General features: G+C 36.5%; 1 protein-coding gene across 6 annotated transcripts in view; it reads left to right on the top strand.

The window, feature by feature from the left end:
* LOC145984049 (protein O-linked-mannose beta-1,2-N-acetylglucosaminyltransferase 1-like) overlaps positions 1-23,974 on the top strand; it is a 570,971-nt gene that overhangs the window by 380,711 nt on the left and 166,286 nt on the right. For 3 of the 6 annotated variants that reach the window (XM_083117388.1, XM_083117389.1, XM_083117392.1), the window contains one exon: positions 21,136-21,172. The exons of the other annotated variants lie outside the window; for them this stretch is intronic. The gene's annotated coding sequence lies outside the window, so the exon portion shown is untranslated. The remainder of the gene's footprint in view (positions 1-21,135; positions 21,173-23,974) is intronic. 6 annotated transcript variants of the gene reach the window in all.

Consider the following 23,974-nt stretch of genomic DNA (forward strand, 5'->3'; position numbering starts at 1 on the left):
ATGCTGATATTTGAGAAATTTAAAAGCTTATTTGCAAAATTTTACATAAATAATAATCTGTTAGACTGTAAACATATTATATATCTATTCTGCACAAGATCCGATGACAAAATTTAAAAATTGTAATCGCCCAGACAGGGACTCGAGCCCTGGACAGATAGGTTAAAAGCCTAACGCTATACCAACTAAGCTATCTGGGCACAAGGTATTCTTTTCTTGAAAAGTTAATTATGTTAAGAAATATATTGAAACATTTGAGAATGTAATAAAAAACACGTTCAAATCGTGTTATTTGAGTAAATATTAGAATAAACTTGTGAAATAAACAGATAAAAGTTGAGAACACACACTTAGTGTGTCGAAAATGTAACTAAAAGTCTTTCCTGAACAGATTGAATTGTGTTATTTTGATAAAAATAAGCCTAAACTTGTGAAATAAACAGATAAAAGTTGAGAACACACACTTTGTGTGTCGAAAATATAACTAAAAAGCTTTCCTTAATAGTATAAATAGTGTTATTTAGGTTAAAAATAGGTATAAAATTGTAAAATAATAAGTTAAAAAAGTTGTAAAAATGTCTTTTTGTGAGTCCAAAATTTAATAAAAAATGTTGCCTGAACAGCTGAAATTGTGTTATTTGAGTAATAATAAGCCTAATAAACAGATAGAAGTTGAGAAAACACACTTAGTGTGTCGAAAATGTAACTAAAAGTCTTTCCTGAATAGTACAAATAGTGTTATTTTTGTAAAAAATTAATATCAAGTTGTAAAATAAGTTAAAAGTTGAAAAAATGTCTCTGTGAGTCGAAAATTTAATAAAAAATGTTGCCTGAATAGTACAAATAGTGTTATTTAGGTAAAAAATAGGTATAAAATTGTAAAATGATAAGTTAAAAAGTTGTAAAAATATCTTTGTGAGTCCAAAATTTAATAAAAAATGTTGCCTGAATAGTATAAATAGTGTTATTTTGGTAAAAAAATTAACATAAAATTGTAAAATAATAAATTAAAAGTTGAAAAAATGTCTTTGCGAGTCCAAAATTTAATAAAAAATGTTGCCTGAATAGTACAAATAGTGCTATTTTTGTAAAAATAAGGATAAGCTGTGAAAATGTTTGACATAAAGTCAAAGTTTGGTAAAAAATAAACTCAAAATTAAGTTAAATAGCACACAGTAACATACATTTACTACCTAAATCAATAATCAAAGGGTCCTAGGTTCGTTACCCCGTGATAAAAGCAAGTGGTGAAAACTGTAGGCCCCGTCCTTGATAGCTCTCCCTTCTTCTTAGTACAGATAAAAAAAACCTGCGCTAAAGCGTCCTGTGCCTTGGGGCAACCCTGAGCGGAATATTAATTGGCGGCGGAAACCAGTTCTACAAGCGACGCATAGCTTCAGAGATTTGACCCTTGCTGCGCATTTCCAGACATCCTTTGTTGTCTGGTTCAATCCCTCCTCTGCCCTACAGTATTGCATAGCTTTCCCCTGTTATTGCGTACTGGTTAACCTTTGGAAAAACCGGTTCTGAAAATCTACCGACGCGTTCTCTGATTGGTCAATCAGGTTCTTTCTTTGTTCTGACGTCATTTGACCTTGAGCGCACTTCCCCCAAATTCCTTTCTCCTCTACCTTCACCGCCGAGTCGAGATTCGGAGACCGTATTCTGTCTAGCGTGTAAAACCACCGTCTTTCATAACATAATGAAATGAAATTATTACATAGTACTAATTAATAACATTACATATCGCGGGTTCGAATACCGGGACCGTCTTCTTTCGTACCATTAACACCTTTCATAGCGGTTCATAAACCATAAACTATTATTTTCACTACTATAAACATTAATATTAACATTTTATACATTACATACTTTGCAGTAATGAATATAAAACCATATGCATACCGTTTAGTACCTCTAATTACCTTCTATATACATATTTTTCATAAAATAAATAATTATATATTCATAAAAAGTTATAAACATGCAAATACATAAATGTAAAGTATTCTAAGTACGTGCAAATTAGTTATAAGTACGTGCAAATTAATTAAAACCCGTGCAAATTAGTTATAAGTACGTGCAAATTAATTGCGAATATTAAATAGCGACCGACGTTATCGTATTTACCTTCTACTCACAAACATTGGTAGAATATATCATTACAACAAACTTCAATATGACAAATCCAATTCTCATAATAAATACATTATTAAGAGAGATACCCCTTTAACATATTCATAAATTTGGTTCGTGTCATACCGAAATCCAAGTCCGCCAAATGATTTGAGATCTTGTTATATTGAAGTGTCATTTTTTGTAGTGGGGAACTTTTATACATTTCTGTTCTTGGGATTTTGTATGAGAGTAAACGTCTATTACGTAAGTGTCCCTGTCTCACATTAAACCATATTCTCTCTAGTATAGAACTACTATCAATATGTCCATTTATTATTTTATACAGAAACATTTGTTGAGAAATTTCACGTCTATTTGACAGGCTTACAAAATCAAATTCATTTAATAAATCATTGTACGGTATTTTAAGAATTATTGGCGATATTCGATACGTCTTATAATATAAAAATCTGAGAAATTTCTTCTGTATACGTTGAATCATATTTTTCTGGAAGTCACAGTTTGGCGTCCATACGGAACAAGCATATTCTAATTTGTTTCTAACTAAACATTTGTAGAGCATACACAGAGAGCATATATCATTTAAACTTTTAGCATTTCTTATTAGAAATCCAAGATTCCTGTAGGCATTCTGGGTAATGCAAGAAATATGCTCAGTAAAAGTCATATTATGAGTAATAATTACTCCTAGGTCTTTAATTGAATACACTCTTTTTACAAATTCGCCGTTAATAACATACTTATCATTTCGTACATTATTTCGTGCTCTGGTAAATATCAGGTATGAACATTTCTTAACATTAAACTTGATATCATACTTACACTCCACCTATGAACCATGTTTTTTATATCAGTCTGTAATTTCCTAGTATCCGTAATATCCCTAATTTCTCTATATATTTTAACATCCATCTGCGTACACTAAACACTTTGAAAATTTGATTGTACCTGGTAAATCATTAATATAAATTGCAAAGAATAGAGGACCCAGATTTGAACCTTGTGGAACCCCAGATTTAACATCATAAACAACAGACTTCGCTTGTTTATAAGTTACATATTGTGTTGATAAACAAAACTTGCAAGTTTTCTTAGAAGAATATTATGATTAATTCTGTCAAAAGCTTTCGCGAAATCTATATATATTGCATGTACACTAAGTCTCTCATGGACAAAATTTATCAGATTTGTTTGTGTTGATCTACTTGGCAAGAAACCATGTTGATTGTCACTTAAGAAATATTTTACATGATTAAATATGCGATTGTATAGGATGGACTCGAATACTTTCGCCGGTGCACAGAGAATTGATATGGGCCTGTAATTTTCTATTTTTGAACTTTCATCAGATTTTAAGATACACAAAGAAGGAACTTGAAGGTAATTGATTTTTTTTCCCTTAGGAATAGTCCGTTGTGGTGACAGTTGTGATTGTGGTCATTGGGATAGAACGGGCGTGTGAATATGAAGAACAAGATACTAAGCGGGTTGAAAAGTATGCGTTTTTCATACTTATGTGTGATGTTTGCGCGCAAGCAAAAACTGCAAGAACTGATGGAACGCTCATACGTGTCACGACTTGAAGTACAGCTTACTAGAACTTAACATGGTGTATTGCAAATTCAACGTTCTTCTTTTTGATAAACTGATTATGTACAGTCACCAGCAATAAAAATGCGAGTCCTAGATCCCGAAATGCTAGTTTCCCTGAAATGTTATGCGTGTTATCTAACTACAGTGATAAGTAGAAATAACAAATTTTCAATGGCAACTTCTATCACATAACGCCTTGTAGAGAAGCGAGTATTTCAGGATTTAGTTGTCCCATTTTTATTGCCGGTGAGTGTACCTCGGGTGTGGGAGGGAGGACAAGTTGACGAAAATAGTACGTCACAACGAATTGTGAAGTTCACCCTTCCAAAATATGAATGAATTTCCCGGTTCTGTGAAATTGTTCGGTATAGTAGGAGGGACATTAATATGTGATATACTGTAATGTGTGTATGATGATATGTCACATGATTGGATTCTCAATTCCTAATCGTTTGTAAGTCTCAAGAGATAGTTTTTATTCTTTTTGGTAAGGATCAACTCTAGCCTATGTTTTAATGAATTAAACTCACGAGTGTTTTTCATCGTTCAATATTTCGTCATCTTACATATGATGAATTATTGAACCTCCATAAAGTGCTCTATGAACGTGGCGCAACAGCCCTTGAGGGCCAAGGCATGCCAAGCGGATTTTCATTGGGTGAAGCGTAGTCAGCCCATCGAGTCCCATCGCAGCTGTTTTCTGGCTTCAGACACCGGGCCCACTACTATTGCTTTCAAGTAGCTCCTCAGTTGTCCTCATGAAGCTTAGGAGCTTCTCCTTGAATCGAACCCGGGAATGCTCGCATCAAAGATGATGATGACAATAATTCGACTACGCAAGAGGAATTTTTGCATCCTTTATGAAACGATACGCAGAAAATAGAATAGCTGCTACGTTCAATTAATTTTTCATGTGCAAACTTTTTTTTTTCTGATTGAATTTCCAGCCAAAACGTCAGTCATTGCAGAAATAATTATTTTTTTGCTGTTAAAGTTTTGTGTTTCAACATTGAGAATTTTCTTTTGGATAGAACTTTCCTTGTCAATCATTTTAATGTTTATGCTGTGTAATTGAAATAAGTGCAGCTATTGAACCAGCTTCCTATAAACATCAAACCAAATGCTCGAATTGCAAGTGATGTTGCAACTCGTTTACAAAGCTCGTTGATGAGCGTCACTGGAGTGCGTCATTAAAACGTGGTAGGGACTATAGTTTTATTTTCCCACACCCGTGAGCGCTAATTAAAACCAACAAAATTAGCAGCTCTCTTCTGTTATAATGTAGAGCTTCCTTGTTATTTTCCAATTCAATTATTGACGTTGTAATGATAGGTGCCATGTAAAAATTTAGAACAAACAGTAAAAGAAAATATTTATATTTCTACCTTGCTTACATTAAACATTGAGGTGAGAACAAATTCATATTTTTAGTAAATAAAGGTTAAAGCGCTCTGGAATTGACATCTGACATTTACTTTTTTAAGTAAAACTTTTAAATGTTGAATTTTTTTAAAGCAACCCTGCTATTTTTGGAGTACGATTTTTTTAAATTCTATATTGTAATTTTCCTTTAACAAAAAGGAAAACTGGCAATTTTTATTTATGCAGATGTTCTGAAATCTAGAAGCAAATAACATTGTCGTTATATGTTCTATAACAAATTTACATAACTTACAAATATTTACATTTTTTATCACATTTATTCGTCCATCACTCAACAATGCCGTCAAATTTCGTTTCCACTTGGGTCAAAACGAGTCTTACATTATTAAAAACATACAAAGCATTTTTCTTAGATTTTTATTCCATCGTTTTAAACGTTTAAATATTTTTTACGAGTAAATTAATATCTGTGCTACAAATTCAATAATACATGCATTTTGAAGTCGGAATAAAGAAAATATGTTCTAATTTTATATTTAACTAGCTGATTACCAGGCGTTGCCCGGGTGTTTAATGAATTCTAACTATAGCGTAAAATGTAACTAATTTTATTTACAGGTATTTAAAAGTATAACTACAGTATACAAATTATAAAGTAATATCTTTTAGAAATTCACTATAATATAAATAACAATAATTTATGAACAACATTTTTAGTTCCACCTCCAAGAGCAAGAATAAATAAATTGAACGGCATTGGAGTGTCCCTATTCATCTTAGCGACCCTGAAAACTATGGATTCCACACTAATATCGATCTTTTTCGATTATTTTTACATGTAACCCCCCTTCCCACCCCCCACCCCTAGAGGTGACAGCGGTGTCTTGGAGTTGAATGGCATTGGAAGTGTCACTATTCATCTTAGCGACCTTGAAAACTGTGGAATCCACACTAATATCGGTCGTTTTTTATTATTTTTACATATCACCCCTTCCCACCCCCACCCCCAGGGGTGCCAGGGGTATCTTACCCCCACAGTATTTCTTTCCAGGTTGCAAGTGATACGCGTACCAAGTTTGGTTGAAATCGCTCCAGGCGTTCGAGAGTTATGCTGGAAGAAACATACACATACACACATACATCCATTTTTATATATTAGAAGAGATGATGTTTTAACAGGTATTTCATAATCATGAGACAGTTTTATCGTTCAGAATACCAAAATATTATGTCAGGAATTATAACCATATCACTACTGCATAATTTAATTTGTGTTATTTAGCGTCACTTTTCTGCCACGTTTGGCTAATCGCGTTGATGAGGATGAAGGATGATGTAATGAAACTGATGAAGGGGTCCTCACAAAGAACGCCCAAGCCGGGATTCGTTCCCTTGACAAAAATCATAGCCATGTCACTATAAATAGAAATTCAACCACGTTATCTTCCAAACTGGTTGGATATAATAATCATGAACATTTGTAACTATTAATATTTTAAATTTTTATTTGTAAATTGCAGCGAGTCTGTTTTTTGAATGTTTATGTGTATGTCTGTAAAGTATAATATTGGTGATTTGAAGATTATTAAGATCCGTTAAATGTTGTAATCTAGGTGTTTTTCATATTTTCAATAATTGTAATATTTGCATTGTTTAATTAATATTTTACTGTGAACAACACTTGGATAAATCAACTTTAATTTCACCGGAACTATTGGCTATGACCAATTTGAGATTATCTCCAAAAGCAGATGTTTTTGGAAATAAGGTGCTAGTGTGTTGATCTTAGCAATTCCACGGTGCCACCCTTTCAGTTTTAAATTGTTTTCAATTATTTAAACATCTTTATGTTTATCTTTGATATCGAAATCAAGCTGACTACTCGTGATATTTACGATACAATTTCAACAAAATCGACCAGAATGAAATGGTTTTGATTCATCAACGAAAAGTGTAGGTTTATAATCGTTCATTGACTTTCTTAAAATTATGGACGAGTCAGCACATTGGCTATTTGCGTCGTCACATAATACGGGAACAGGGGCTCCCCGATGGCGCAGTGGTAGCGTCGTCTCCTCGTAATCAAGAGGTCCAAGGTTCGATACCAGGTGGAGGCAAATAGTGGTTCGGATCCCACTTTAAACTGTAGGTCCAGTCCGGATTAGTCTTTCTGTGCATAAAGTGGACTTAAAACACCAACTCAAATACTCGCGGGTCCCATAACCAAAATGTTTCTGAAGTTTGAAGAATCACACATTTGTTTCTCAGTCTGAAGTACAAGTATTATTATCTAAGAGCAACAGGCAGAATGTCAACGTATGTTGAGTTTAATCAGAAAATTATGCAAGGCTAGTAAAAGTTTCTAAATTATTGTTTCATTTCCGATGTCCCACTGGTGCGACATTCATTATATTTAATTTTTAAAAAAACTGGGCGTGTTCAATATCAAACTATTATTTTACATATCAAAGTGGCAATTTAAATTATATCCAATAACTTAACTCTGATTTGTTAATTTTTCATTGAATGTTGATGCTATAGTGAATTCACATTGTTTCACATAAAATAATATTCTCAGATCACCATATAATTAACTATTTAAACACGATTTTATGTAGGCGGTACTTTTTTTTAGAATATGATTTCACTATGTCAAAATACTTCAGAAATTAAGGAAAACGGATAAGTTGCTTAATTTGAAGCATCAGCTTCATACAAATTCGTAATGAACTGTACATAATCAATTTTTTTTTTATCTGGCGGGGAGCTTCCTGAAGCGCGAGCCCTCGGGCGCCCGAGTTGCCCCTCCCTAGGGCCTGCTCTGGGGTCCAGGTAGCAGAGCCTCAAGCGTACGGTTCCCAGGTGTGAATAGGACGTAGATCACCCCAGGATAAAAAGTAAATCAAAGAACAACTCAAAACGATAATGTGAGGGACATGCAGATTGATGTCCCCCGCGACGGCAAGGCAGACCTACACAGAGATCCAAGTTCGGAATCGTATTTATACCATAAAAATTACATTTGTGTTCCTCACATGACGATACGTATCTCTTATCATTCCATTCACGATAAATTCCACAACTTCTGTCGCTTTCTAATGTAACATATCAAAACAATTACCATCGAATGCAAGTTAACGTTTCACTAGGAGAAAATCTACATTGTTATTACGTTAATGTGTTATGTTCTTTCCACTTCAGTGCCTTGCTTGGTCGTTCTGTGTGATGTAGGAAGTCAACTCTAAATTAGGATACTAAACTAAAGGTTGGTATGGATCATTTAATGCCAACTTCGTGTTTGGAAGCAAGTAGAAACTGGAATTTCAGATATAGACTACATAAGATCCGCCTGGAGAGATGGGTGTTTTGCTGGGAAAGTTGGAATATGTACAAAAGCCCCGATTGTCCCGTAGGTAGGATGTCTGACTGCCACGGGGGAGACCCGGAATTGATTTCAGGAGTGAATGTTTCCAGCAGTGCCCCAACCTCCAATAAATAGATACCTGGTGGCAACCTGGGAGCGAGGGCTTGGATAAAAGTGGCTGGGGCGTGGTGCTGATCACATCACCTCCACAAATTAGTGGAGTCCTTCGTCCGCATCTCTCCATATGCCTTCAAGTTATGTTGCAATGTGCAGGGGTAGCTTTACCTATCGAAAAGATCAGTAATATTATTCACAAAATATAGGGTGATTCAAAAGTCCCTTAACACCCCCTATAAAATGTAAAGGAGTTAGGCTGGGTACAATTGGTCATGATAGAAACAGGTTAGGCCTAGGGGGAACCGTATTGGTGTGTTCCAAGCGGACGTCCTCCATATTGAATTCAACTCAAAAATTTTAAATGGGAAAGGGGGTGATGTGATACATCAAACCAGGCTAGAATTTCACAAGAAATGCAATGGTGAAGGTTTTTTCGAGGTGACAGAAAAAAAGCATCACACCGTAATTATTCGAGACAACCATTCATAATGCTAAACTATTCGTGGATGTATCTGATTAAAATCATGTGCAATGGCACGTGAACTTCTCACCCTAGGCGTCAATGTGATCTCCATGCGTTAATGACGCGTTAGAGGCATTTTAATGCTTTTTTCTGACACCCTGAAAAGAAGGAAATGGGTACAAGCATTCATTAATAATATTTTACTGGTTAAAGATACGTCGAAAAAGAACTCCCCCATTGCATTTCTCGTGAAATTGTAGCCTGATTTGATATGTCACATCATCCTCTTTTCATTTAAAAATTTTGAGTTGAATTCAATATGGCGGACGTCCGCTTGGAACACCAATATGGTTCCCCCTATACCTAACCTGTTCCTATCATGACCATTTGTACCCAGCCTAACTCCTTTACATTTTATACAGGGTGTTAAGGGACTTTTGAATCACCTTGTATATAGCTGTATCTTCTGTAATATATGCTCCAACGAGTTTTTAAGGGAAAACTCATTTTGGGACGCGAGATGCAGCATTTCATCTACTAGGAAGGCCTTCTACAGAAAAGAGTTTACCGTGTCACTCAGATGTAAACGTGTAACCGCGGCGCTTGCATTCGCACAATGGCTATTTCTGCTCCTCCAGCTTGGTTTTGAGTAAAGCCACAAACCGGAGGGTTTCGGAGGAGATGGAAGAAGAACCACGTGGTTTCCAAGGATCGATGCAGCTTCTCCGCTGCACGCTAGGGTGGATAAACTCTTATTCGTAATTCCTGTCCGGAGTGTTGCGCACTCCATTGTCTCCCGCTCAGCCTGATAACTTCTAAGCTTGTTGTCCCCCCATTGATTTCTCGGCAGGAACACTTTGATTCATGAAATTCCTTTAATTACAACCTCATTGTGCTTAATGCTTGACTCCGGATCGAGGTAAGATCTTTTGATCTTCTCGTGGCTACTCGAGGCATTGTCGCCATGGACGCCTGCTAAATGGTTTAACGAACTGAACTCTGGGAGTTTCGTTTCTCCTTTCCATGTTCCTGTAATTGCTTACCACACTTGTTCATTTATTCAGAAGTGAATTAATTACCGTGCCCCAAAGAGGGTTGCCGGTTTAATTTTAAACGAACCTTTCCCTTCCTTCAGTCGAGTTGTAGACGGTTCTGTCGAGCAGAGGAGAATCGAGACACATGTTTCAGTCATGCACATTGTTCACTGTCCCTTGTTTAGTTACCGCTTGGTGAAGCTGTCAGTCCATGCGTGCGTTCCTGCAGTCGGTGAGTAGGTGATGTTGAATGTGTGTTATACTTCATCCTGTCCGAGCTTAGCCAGTTTCTCGCCAAGGATAGTTAATTACTATTTGCTTTGAATGACAGTTCGAATATATTATCCCGTTGCCGAAGGGTAAGGCACGTAAGGTTAATACAAAGGTGGACACGCACAGTGGGCTATGTTGCCTCTTTTGTTCTTGCGAAGGCTAGAAAGCTGAAGTTTTAAAGCAAAGTAGCTTTTAGGCCGTCCGATAGTTGTCAGTGAATCGTGGATCCTAGGATTTCATTCCACGAGGAGGTATTAAACAAGATGTTCTGATCGCATGCAATTGATTGTGCTTCTACGTTAGCCTCTATTCACACCAAAGGTGTCCCAAGGAATGGAGAGTTAAGGAGGTTGGAACCCACTGAGACCGTCGAACTAATAATGATAATAATAAAGAATGAAAAGCTACTCGGTGGTCGAGCGGTTTGAGTGGTCGACTAACGAACGGGCCAACTGGGTGTTCTTTGTGAGTGTCCCTTTGCCAATTTCATCTTATCCATCCATATCGACGGGATTAGCCAAAATGGCACAAAGTGACTTAAAGTAAGAATAAGTCAAATAAAGCATGAAAAATTATCAGTATTTACGTCACTCAGCTGTACTCCCCCCTCGGTGTGTGTGTGTATATATATATATACACCTAGCTATCTTCCTTATGAAGTGCACCGAAACCCTTTATTTCTTTCGAAAAAAAACAATAACAAATGCTTTTGTACAGTGAATTCCTTGTTCAAATCCCGCTCCCGATTTTTTTCCTGCTCATGCTCCTGGTTCAACTTAAAAGTGGCGCTATATCTCAAGTTGGACATCTCGAAAAAGGTTTACCATATAGTTTAATGTTCTGGTACTTCTCTTCGGATAACGTGGTGCACTATGGCGGCTCTTTTACTCTATTGATTGTCCCATTTTGTCTGAAGAGAAATGTGCTATTTTTTGACGTCACTAAAAAGAAGATTCCAAATGTTATTTTCAAATTTCGTACCTAGACAACGTTCAACATGCTAAACGTTATTTGTTTGTACATTTCATATGTAATGGATTCTTAAAGGTTAGCGCTCTCGTCCTCAATGCACACTATGCTTTGCAATTTGTTGGGATTCAAATTGCCTTAGTTTGTCTGGTATCATGGGTATAATTGTAGGGCTAATTGGATCAGTAATTGACTTCAGTCTAGCAAGCATTGCAACAGGACTCTGCCCAGTGACAAAGTTAAACCCAAGGAAAAATCATTTTCCACGTAATTAACTAATTTACTAACCGCGGGAACTGATCACTTGACTTTCGAGAGAGAGAGAGAGAGAGAGAGAAATTACTTTTAAATTTATTTATAGTATATACCGATCCCAGTCGTGTGCAGCTTCGTCCATTCAAGGTATGAGGGGTTCAAATAAATACTGATGCTTCGATCGCCTTTAAGGGCAAGACTCGACGATCTTCGTGGCCACGGTTTTCTTTTCCAATCCCTGTCAGAGAATGGATTGTTCTTTAATCATCAGTCATTCTCGTCGTCGCAATTTGATTGAAATTGTTTAATGCGACGTTAAGTAATCAGATACGACCTAATTAAATATTTGCACAATCGAAGTGTTTACTTGACCTGCGTCTGCCTCTTGGTGGCCAGTGTAGAACATTTCAGAATAATTGGAACCTCTATGAGGAAGGTATATCGCTTGCATAAAATGCTTATTTTCAATTACTATTCCTCTATATTACTTTACGTATATGCATGTGCATTTAAGTTCCTTAGCGCTACATATTTGAAATGTTCAATACCCATGACAAAATATATAATTTGGTTGAACTTGTAACCCTGTTTTAGTTTCTCTTTCCCATTTTTAAAAACTTCAACGCTTTCTTAAATTATTTGGCTCATGAGTTGAATTCTAGGTTTAGGTGATAGCTAGTCTGCTATTTTCTAGTCTGCACTATTTTCTTACGTCTCTATTTCTACTTCTTTAGATTACTCGAGGAGAACGAATGAGGAATTGATGAAATGAGCGAAGAATCAAACCAGAAAAATCGTGTTTTTACCTGGATACCAACCCAGGATTACTAGCGTCACAGTAGCGTTATTTCGATATTTTGTAGCATGTTTTATTTTTAATGTTGGTGGTAAATACTTTGTGTGTATATGTGTCATTGTTAGTGGTGAGGGTTCCGTCTTGAACCATGTGTTCCTCCTTCACTTTGTTGGGACCCGTAAAACGTCAGCATTGAATAATTTTTAACCTTAGAAACCCTTGGTTTGTCATGAAGAATATCCTTCCGCCATTTTGTCATTAGACCTGCTAAGATTCTCTATATTGAACACCGGGCGGAGTGGTTATCACACCGCGCTACAACGCCAGAGGTCCCGCTTAGAATCCCGCCATGGCTATTCTTTATTAGTGTCCATTCATCATATCGCTCATCCTTGTCTTCGCGATTAGCCAAAAGTGTCAGAAAGCGAAGTAAAATAAAACAAATCAATCTATATTCAACATTAGAATCTAATATCCTAAATTAAAATGAAACGCTATTGGGATTGAATTCTTTTGACAGGTAGTAGATCACTGATATGTCACGAATGTCAACATTTTCCCAGTACTCATCTCTTCTTATATTTACTTATTAGCATTTAGGCTATTTGTTAATAGCAATCAGGCAATCCTTGGATGAAAAACAGAATTGAAAAATATATTCCAATCCGCGTGAAACTTAAATCATCCATCACCATACATCAATAGAACTTGATATCACAACTTGATAAATAACAGGGAATGGTTAAGCAAATTTATATGTACCGTATCAAATGAATTCCTTACATTTTTTTGCTTTTGACTTTACTTTTCATGTTTATCTTGTACCTCAAACGTAAACGCTGTTACAGAATACATACGAGGCAAGAACTCGAGCTGTTCTAATTCTAACCAAATTGCTGTTGAACTAGTGATTAAGCTAATCCAGTAAATTAGTAAGTAGCCAGTCAGACACCGCCCGCTGCCAGTCTGTCTGTTTCCTCATTTGCTAGATTAGTGTAATAATTGGTTCAACATCGATTAGTTCTTTAGTCGGGAAGAGCGAATAACCAACCGTAACTTGAAAGCATTAGATTGTGTATAACACAAGCGTACAACTTGCGATAAAATTGAGTGTATATATACAAACACACATGATAATGACATGTTGATGTTTTGACCTTTCTAAATAATTAGTTGTAATGGTGTGCTGTATGTGGTTTGAAGAATGAGAAATGATTAGTTATTGATGCTTGAAACACGACAAAATAAACTATAATATGTATCCTGAAATACAATTTATCATTATTTTCATCAGACCGGGATTAAAGGACTAACCCATACTTGTACAATATGTTCAATGAATGTTGCTGATTAGTGAAAATAGAGACTGATTGTTTGAAAATAACAGCAATTTTACGACCCAGTTCACACGCCTCTAAACCGAGACCTCAATCGTGCCCTGTTTAATTTTTATTAATGATGACTAGATGGAACAAACGAAACAGCAAACACGTTGATTCATCCGACTCGAGTGCAAAGATGCAAGGTGGAAACAGACACTCATTAACTATGCAGCTAACGTGGTTTCGTTTGTTTTGTATTTTGTTATTTTACGTCACATTAAACCTCTGTAGGTTAATCACTACAGTGAATATGGTGGATTATTGAAATAGATAAAGGAACAAATAACACGGCGCCATAACCAGGTTCCGAACCTGGCTTCGTTCCGCTCTTCGAGTACGCTGTGAAACACCTAAGATAGGACAGTGAAAACAATTATGGAAGAAAGGAGGGATTAAGATAGCTGAGAACTTTCAACAACGTGTCATATTAAAAAGCAAGAGATGCGTAGGGGTAACTATAGAAAATAATGAGAAAGAAACACTTAAGGATTAAAAGATAACGTGCATACTTAATTTTTTAGAAATTCAAAAATATATGCATTAATACTGTCAAATTGCTACTTGATGAGGCAAACAGGCTACATATATATGTATTTTTGTAAATATAAAACAAATAATTTGAGTACAATTAGGAATTGTTGTAAAGTATTAAAAGTTATGATATTCAATTGAGGGAAAAACAGTCATTCAATACGTTGGAATTATCGGGAAAGCCCCACCCCCCTCCCCCCGGTGTCGCCGCCCATGCCGATGCATATTTCGTAAAAAGGTGATTCAGTAAAAGCCTGCAAAAATGAAACAAGAAATTGGTTATGCACCACTGAGCAGTTGGAGATAGGGAGTCTGTGGTAGGACCTATTTCCAGTTTCAATTTTGCACCCTTTTACTGAATCGCCCTGTATATCATTATAGTTTTCGTGTGGATATTCAGTTGTAATTCACACTACGACAACATTAAGTAAATAAATAATATTACAGTTCACACTAAAATTATTGGACTGCCGATTAATTTGACGGTGCGAATTAATTATGCACATTTTATATCACAAACTAATTTCAGGCACTAACAATCTTGTCTGTGAAGCGAGATATAAAAGATCGGCTATTGCGAGTAAAGAGATAATATTGTAAAAGTGTTTCATGCAATTTTTACATCAAAAGTTCTGGAAACTACTGACTCTCTATTCAAGTAAACCTGATTAGGTGATGGGGCGGTACAAAATGATAGTTATTAAACAGTGTTCAATACGATCGCTATCAAAGAGTTCCCATGTACACGTCGTTTTGCATAAAGTCATATAGGGTCTGTGAAGGCAGGGCTCCGTATATTCTCAATCTAGGCTGTGTTGAAACTGGTGTAGTCAACACCACGCTCCGACCGCTTAGAACACCCATTGTTAAAGAGGCTGGCTGAGCTCCAGAGTTGCTGATACAGGGTCAACGAATTTAATAATACGGTTTGTTTTATACATTGTATATCGATACAAGTATTTTTCACTCTTTGTACACACGGTTAGAAGCTTTTTCATCTTCACTAATAATATTGATTGATTTAGTTTATTTTACTTCGCGTTTTGTGCCTCTTGGCTAATTTGCGAAGATGGGGATGACTGACGAAATGATGAAATTGATGAATGGACATTCGCAAAGAACCAAGCCCGAGCGGGATTCGAACCCGGGACCCTTGGCGTCGCAGCGTCATCTTCACTAATAAGGATAAAAATAGATTGCACGAAGGTATAGAAATTATGACTTATTACAACCAATTATGTAGGTTATTATTTTTTTTGTTTTAAGTCCACTTTATGCAGATATTCTAATCGGGACTGGATCTACAGTTTAAAGTGGGATCCGAACTACTGTGCAATGTTCTTCTACCGGGTGAACTCAGATCCCCTGATTACAGGGCGACAACATTATCATTACGGTCATGTAGGTTGAATTGTATATTTTCCAAATACGCTGTGTAACGAAACAAACTGCAGGAGTACTAAGTGAAACCAGTGTTCAGGAATATCATCAGTAGAAATCGAACTCTCTTTTCCTGCATGGTTGCCAACTGGGCTACCGAAGCTCCTGTTCCAAAATGTTCTGTTCTAAGGATAAAACTAAATTCTTTCCTTTCCAACTTTCGTACCGATTTCGAGAGTTATAGCTAGGGAACGGAACTTAAGGAAAATAAATATTTTTTTCTGCGATAAGATAGAGACCGTTGTTTTTGCCAAAATTCTGATCATAGCCTTATATGTCAACACAGCAAATTTTATTTTACATAAAAACACATATTTTCCAGTCTTCCATATGTAAATACATATTTTGCGAATTTTCATAAAATCGCTCATTGACTTCAGCTACCTCGAAATCCTGGAAGGAAAAATGTTTATTCTCCGCACCTCTTTCATATCTAGAGTGTCAGGTTTGTTTTGTCTTTGAACACGCTCGCTGGCAGACTTCTGGCGCCTCGCCTACAATCCTATTGGGGAAAAATATTACCCCCACTGGATCTAACGCACAAGTGCTAATTAATCTCTAAATGTACAGAAATTTTTGGGGAAAACCAAGGTTTTCATACTTTGTGCCAAATTGCACGTGTTTTGGAAGGTGAAGTAGAGGAAGAGGAAGCTTTGGGAAACTTCAGCGTTAGTGACATTTCGTGCTTCAAATATGCAAGAATTGTTTATTGTGACGTGGAGCGAACTTTCTCACAATATGAGATGTATTTTTTAGAAATAATCGTCAGATTTACAATGGAGAATTTGGAAAAAACTATGGTGATCCACTGAAACTCTTCCAAAAAATAGCTCACTAAGAAGTAAGCATTTAGAAACTGATTTCAGGTGTTTATAATGCATGTAATATTTTGTTTTTGTTACCAAATGTTTTTTTTTATTTTTGTCACATATTTTCCTGTTTTTATCACATATTTTCAATATTTATGACACAAAAAAAATAAATATTTCTGAATATTTTAGCACATAAAGTTCCGTTCATAACCGAAGAGCAAAAGAATTGAGGATTGTGCAACAGTTATTCTGGGAAACAATCAAGTGGTTCAACATTTATCAACTTTCCTTCAATGTTTGACAGGATGAGTCTAAGATTCACACTGGTACTGGTTCCTTAGATTGTGAGGTGTGGTCCAAGCTAAAAGAGAAACGTCAAAACAAATTAGCACTTTTCTGTACTAACGTTCTTGAGGTCAGTTAAGAAAAATCAAAATTTCACTTTAGAGTTGTATACACAAAACGATCGAAATTATAAACTCGGAATCACTGTGTTGTGATCAGCTGCGTCGCGTCGTAGTAATTGGAATACAAATAAACAAACTTGCACTCCTAAGCATCGCCTTGACGTTCAACAATACGTAACTACTCCTCGAAATTCAAGACATTCCTCTTTTGTAGAATTGTTAGAATAATAAAATGTCTACTTTTGGTGGATAGGCGTGCAGCAACTTTAAAGACTGGTATTTGTGTCTTTTGATTGCCATACGTGAAATTAATGTAAAAACCTTTACCAAAGTAAGTTTGAACCGTCCAAGCATTTTCTCCTCCATTTTGTCTTCAACTGGCTAAAAGTGAGGGATGATTGGTATAGGTGCACACTAAATTGATAAATTAATATTCTCTCTCAAATATAAAGTTTAAACACGATTAATTATCTTACAAACTAGTCCCCGATTTGAAACATAAGTTTTCCTGAAAAAGAGCGAGTACTACTCCAAAATAAGACTTTTTTCTTAGGTTGACTGCAAATAACTCTTTCCTAAATGGCATTTCTAATCTGCAAATATATAAGGTGTTTGTGTGTGTGTGTGTGTGTGTGTGTGTGTGTGAGAGAGAGAGAGAGAGAGAGAGAGAGAGAGAGAGAGGATAGTTTTCGGCATACATCCCGTTTTTATGGTTGTGACGAGTCTTCTTCCTTTTAATGGTTTGCATTCGTCCCTTGAAATTCTTGTCAGTGTATTCATTTGAAGTAGGTTAGTATTTTTCTGGTGTGTGCGTCTTATCTTTCCCCTTTAGACACTTGTCATCATCTGTTTGTGAGCTATCTCTGCCACCCGCGTACACCGTTTTCACTTGTCATTCCTTTCTCGTTTGTCTGCTCCTGCTGTGTTCCAAAGCGAGACGCTGAAGACTTGTTCTAAAGAAATGTGCAAGCTATGTGCCAGATGAAAGTTCTGCGTTGTTGCTTCGCTACTTTGCGACGTAGCCTACTGGTAGCTTCCAAAATGTTTCCTTTGTTAATTGAGCTTATGGTTGCCAGACGTCCCGTATATACGGGATTGTCCCGGTGTCCCGGAAAATGTTCTCGGGACGCCCATTTGTCCCGTATTTAGCTAAAGAAAAAACGAATTCAAATTGCAAAATCATTTTATACAACAATAAATTAATAACAATTTATAACTAACCTAATTGGATACCAATTACCATTTGCCACTCAATCCTCTTAAGGCTCGGCTGGATCTTTAGCAGCCTAATGGGCGATTTTTTTTCCAATTTTCCTCTCCATTCGAAAAACCTCTTGGATATTTCAAAATATGAAAAATTGCATACGATTAGAATTCCTTCTAGAGTATTGACGTGAATTTTCGTGTAGTTTTCTTCCACTGTTATTTAGATATTATCAATAGTTTAATAGACTTACGTCATCGCAAAACTTTTGATAATATCTAGACAACAGTGAAAGAAAACTACATGAAAATTCACGTCAATGATCTAAAAGGAATTCTAAGCGTATGTAATTTTTCTTATTTTAGAATATCACAGCAGTTTTTCGAATGGAGAGGATTTTTTTAAAAAATTCGCCCATTTGGCTGCCAAAGGTCCAGTCGAGCCTTAACATTGTCGTAGAACTGCTCATTGTCGATTGTCGAATAAGAAGCGACTCACGACTGGCAAAGGTAGTTCTGCTTCTAATACAGCTATCACTTGTTTCTTTGCTTGGTCAATGGAATCAGAGTGGAGTGGATAATATTCAGGGTTAGGTGATGTAAAAAGTTTTCTTTTATTTCGTCATGCCAAAAAGAAAGTGTTATTATAGTAGTGATTATTCTAAACAAAGGTCCTCTTAAAGGACGCCAAGTGTTCACTCAAATATTAATATATTTTGTCAAAATGTTAAACGTTCGGCATTAACAATGCTTTCAACTGCAATTAATTTTGTAATGTTTAAACATGTTATAAAAATAAATTTAACTATCCATGCCTATATGTGCCGTTTTTTGTTTTTTTTAGAAATCTGGCAACCCTAATTGAGCTCATTTTACTTGTAGCGTCCTAGTGAAGTATTACAAATGTCACATAAATAAATTATCGTTCTTGTCCACTTATGTGGCAGGAATTGTATATTAATTTTCATGTATACACTCAGGAGAAAATTGCCGTTGTTGGGTATTTATTGGGAAACACTTTGAAATTCCTACAACCTAGATCCTGTCTTGAAAACCAACCTTGCAACTAAGTACATACCTTGTGTCAAATTAGTTGATTTCTCTGCCAAAAAGGAATATAAATCATCAAGACTTTAGTGTGTTTTAATTATTTCATAACAGCACTTTTCTCCTGACTTTAAGTGTGTGCTTAGTTGATCACAAGTATCGAAGGACTTCGAAGGATATTGAAAAACTTTCTTTAAACCCTGGTCCATGGAGTTTTCCGAACGTCAATCAGTCTTTAAAATTGGATTTGCAGTCGCTGTGCATAAACTATGCTATATTCAAACGAAATTATTGATTGCTTTATTTTATTTCTCTTTTCTCCCACTTTTGGCTAATCGCCAAGATGAGGATGAATGGTGATAATATGAAATTGACGAGAAGAGAATTACAAACACATTAAGAACCGCACACCAACACAAATCCCACAGAGGATTATATTGGCTGAGTCCAGACGCCAGAGCCTCGTTAGTTTGCAAAATGCAGTCCAGGGTGCATTACGTGGAAGAGAGGTTGACATTTTTGTGTCTTCACATCCCTTACACAATCTTTTGATTCGTGTATTACAATTGTATTGTAGAATTGGTAGAATGAAATGCAAGAAGCCAGAAGGTTCATCCCTTCTGGCAACTTTACGTAGTGCTTGGAATATCGTAAAAAGAATAACAGATTTCCTTCCGAGTTTAGTGTATTACAAATGGCTACACAAGACATTAATGCATTCTAAACTTGTTTGGTTAGAAAATTTGTGGTCGATTTTTTTCTTTTAGTTTGACTTCAGTGCAACGATCAAAATATCCATCATTGTTATCCTGCTTCCTGCACTACATATCTTGAGAGACCTGTGCAGGCGCCGAATATTTTCGACAGATTGCAGAACTACTTCAGACAAGCTCTCTTACACTTGAACAATCTCGCTGCAAAGCGGAAGTCAGATAGGCCTACCACATGATCTTCGCTGCAGACACCACTCATCTTGTGGTGTGCAGAAGGCCAAACGGGGAGGGTTGCTTGTATCCGAGGGTAAAAATAGAACTTGGAACGTCGGGAAAGGGGTCGCTCAGTTACAATTGTTCCACTGTCTGCTCCCGAGTTTGTCTGCCTGCGTCCTTCCGAAAGACAACAGTGCTCTGCTTCGAAGAGTACACTTTGCAGAGATGAACAGAAATACAGAAATAATAGCCATTACAAGCCAAGTCGCTGAAATTATTGTTGCAAGGTTGATATTAGTACTTTTTTTCTGGCTTAATCACATTGAATCGTCTCGTAATATGAATTCCGTGAAAATGTGCGAAGAGTTCAAATAATGCCCTCTCCAAGCCTGATAATTAGGTTATAAAACCATTTGCAAATGTATTATTTCAGGAGCTTTTTCCTTTATTCGTCCTGAATATTCATACTCTATTCATCACGTTTGTGTGTGTAAAGAAATAATATTAGCCATGTAGATAATTTGGAACGTATTGAAGTATTAATATGTAATCCAGAAAACCTGGAAAAGTCGCGAATTCAATATCTGCTTTCTGAACCTTCCCTACTAATGTTAGAGACAACAAACAGATTATACTTTTTTCGGGAATTTTGTAATATTTATTATAATATAAATTCAGTCATACATGCAGGTCGCTAATATAAAAGCTGTAACGCTGGTCTCGTAATAGTTGTAGTTGCCTTGTCTTCTTTTCTAATGATGTTGCATATCTCATACAAATTACAACTTTTATAATTGGATTCAAAACAACAAAAGAATCTAAACTCGTGTGCAACTATTTATGCAACATTGTTTATCTGTTAATCTCTCTCTGTATATGATTCACCTCTTGAATGATACCAATGCTTTTTTTTTCCACAAGGTTGCTACTTTGATAGTTTAGGAACAAGTGTTGCATTAGCGTGACTATTCACTGACACACACAACTCTTTATTTCAGATGTTCAACGCATGAATCTGCTAACATCTGTTGTGAGGTATGTATTTACTTTCTTACTTTCGCAGTATTTTTAGATCTTGTGCAAGAATGTTGCGAATTCATTTGTTATCTTTGTTAACATAACCGGAATTTTGTAGAGAGTTGCAGCTGATTATATATAACTACGAATTTGGAAAGTTAACAATTGAGCCGACGTGTAATTTTTCTTCACAAACTCTATTTGTGGAATGCGTAAAATACTATGGTACTGAAGATTTTCTTAATAATTTTTCAATGTAATTGAAGGGTTAACTGGAAGAAAGGTTTAACTCAGAGAACGTAGTTTGGAGGTAATCAACGAAAACTCTCTGCACCTTACATGTCTTGCTCGAATATGACATTCCATGTACAGGGTCAGACGGATTTTTGCAAAATGTTCTTCAGCTCAAAAGGTATTTTTTTGGAACGTCAGTTTACCTCAACGTGTGCCCTTCTGGTTGCTCTCAGGATGTCCAGGCGATATTCCACTTCTACCCATACACGCTGCAGCATATCAACATCAACTGTTTGCACAGATGCAATGATCCTTCTGTGAAGTGTAACAAGATATGGAACAGGGGTTTGGTACACGCAATCCTTGACGTTGCCCGAAAGGAAAATAATCCAAGGGGGTGATACCAGGAGACCCCCGAGGCCAGGCGTTTGGTCCGTCACGGCCTATCCATCTCCCAAGGAAAGTCTATCCAGAACATCATGAAATCAATGTGGGGGGGCTCCGTCTTGGAAAATAATGGATAGCTGCAACTCCTCCACCTAGAAGAGTAGGTACTGTTCAAGCATATTGCAATAAATTATCCTGTAATGCTGTCCTCCACAAAGAAAAATTGGACCTATCACCCTATTGTGCATCAGAGTACACCCTACTATCACGAACGGCATTAGGCTGTTCAGAACCCCATATCCGAACATTATGGCGGTTAACGTGTCCAGACACATGGAAAGTTGCCCCATCGGAAAACATTACCTTTTGTCGGTAATCCTCGTGCGTCCTTGATCGCAGCATGGAAGACGCGAAATCACAATGACCCTATGGATCGTTGTTTTCGGTACATGCAATTCCTGTGATGCACGACGAATGGACTTCTGAGGGCTGCGTTGAAATGCAACTTGCACATTGTTGATAATTTGATGACGCACCTGGTCGTCCACTCCGAGGTAAGTCGTTTCATTATCAGTTGCTTTAAGTTCTGCACCCATCTCAGAATGCTGAGTTTTGAGGGAGGGTCTCTTCCATACTGAAGGCGAAAGTGTCGTTGTGCAGTAACCGGTGACTTGCACTCAGCATACTACAGCACACATTGGAACTTCTCCTGTGTTGTCATTTTTCAATCTGCAGAACAAAAATGAACACCAGTGAACTAATGACAACAGCAATCAAAACTTTTTGAGCTGTAGAACATTTGGCAAAAAAAAAAAAAAAAAAAAAATCCCTGGTCTATGGCATGTAGTTTCAAAGTTATGTTTGTAATGGTAACAGGACTTTAGGTGGAGGAGTTGCAGCTATCCATTATTTTTCAAGACGGAGCACCCCCACATTGATTTCATGATGTTCTGGATAGACTTTCCTTGGGAGATGGTATTTGGCTCCAGCAAGAGATGCAGGGTGCAGATAGTTTTCGTTGATACCTCCAAACTATGTTTTCTGAGTTATGCCATTCTTCCAGCTAAACCTTCAATTGTGAACGTAATTATTACTTCTTTATTCTTCTTCGCTAGTTTAAATTGTTCTTACTAACTTCCATACTTATATGAACAAAAATGTTCTGTGTGGTATTTGACCCATGATGTGTTTGTATGTCGAAATTTAGCTGTAGTCAGGTAATGAACCAGCATCCGCATAGTTGTAGGGAGGGAGTACATTGAAGCACAGAACTATCAGGTTATAGTTAGTGTTGACCACGAGACGAGACTTTGGCCTGTCTCGTCTCGTGGAAATGCTGTGAAATGCTGTCTCGTCTCGAAAATATTCGTTTGTCTCGGGACACATGATCAATCTCGTCTCGTCTCGAATTTTTAAAAGCCATTCCCGTCTCGTCCCGTGGGCAACACTAGTTATAGTAGGCACCTTCAATCTACTTCCAGAATTTTGTGTTGCGTACGGATAGCACTTGAGCTTGAACGGCTTTTATTTTTTTATTTTTTCAATTTTGTGGCATACAATGAAAAACATCCATGTATAAATTGCAGACGGAAGAGGGAGTATGGCAGGTCATTCCACTGTAAGTAAGTATACAAGATGTAGATACAAATTACAATGGCAGATAAAAAGAGCATGCATTATCAACTGTCAGATACGTTCAGCTTGCAATTATTAATGTTATAACTATACTGTCAGATTAAAGTTAAACACTGGCAAGTAAGTAGAAGTTAAATATCAGGTTTTCTTGTGAAAATTGTGACTTTTCAGGATACTAAGTAAAATTTATCCACACTTTAAAAATTGCTGTATTATCAAATGTTTATGGTATGTAAATATGCACTTTTTAAATTTTACTCTGTTCACTGCTGTATGCGTCGACAATATTAAGTGTGCAATAAATAAGCAACCCTGGAGCAAGTTTCTCGGTTTTAATTTCATTCCAAAGTTGAATCTTGTTGATTTAAATTCTCATCACCCGAAGCATTATACAAATAATCTGAAGAATAAACAACCATGGAGTCGGCTTAGTGATTTGGAATTGCTTTGTGTCGCACCTGAATTTTAAGTAGCTTGTGAATCCACAATCAAGGGTCGGTTACATTTAATTTTGAGATATAGGTGTGTGTTTCATTTTAAATTTTGTTTGTACTCTTTTTCATC

Source organism: Lepisma saccharinum, chromosome 2 (assembly GCF_977018435.1).
Source record: "Lepisma saccharinum chromosome 2, izLepSacc3.1, whole genome shotgun sequence".
NCBI lineage: Eukaryota > Metazoa > Arthropoda > Insecta > Zygentoma > Lepismatidae > Lepisma > Lepisma saccharinum.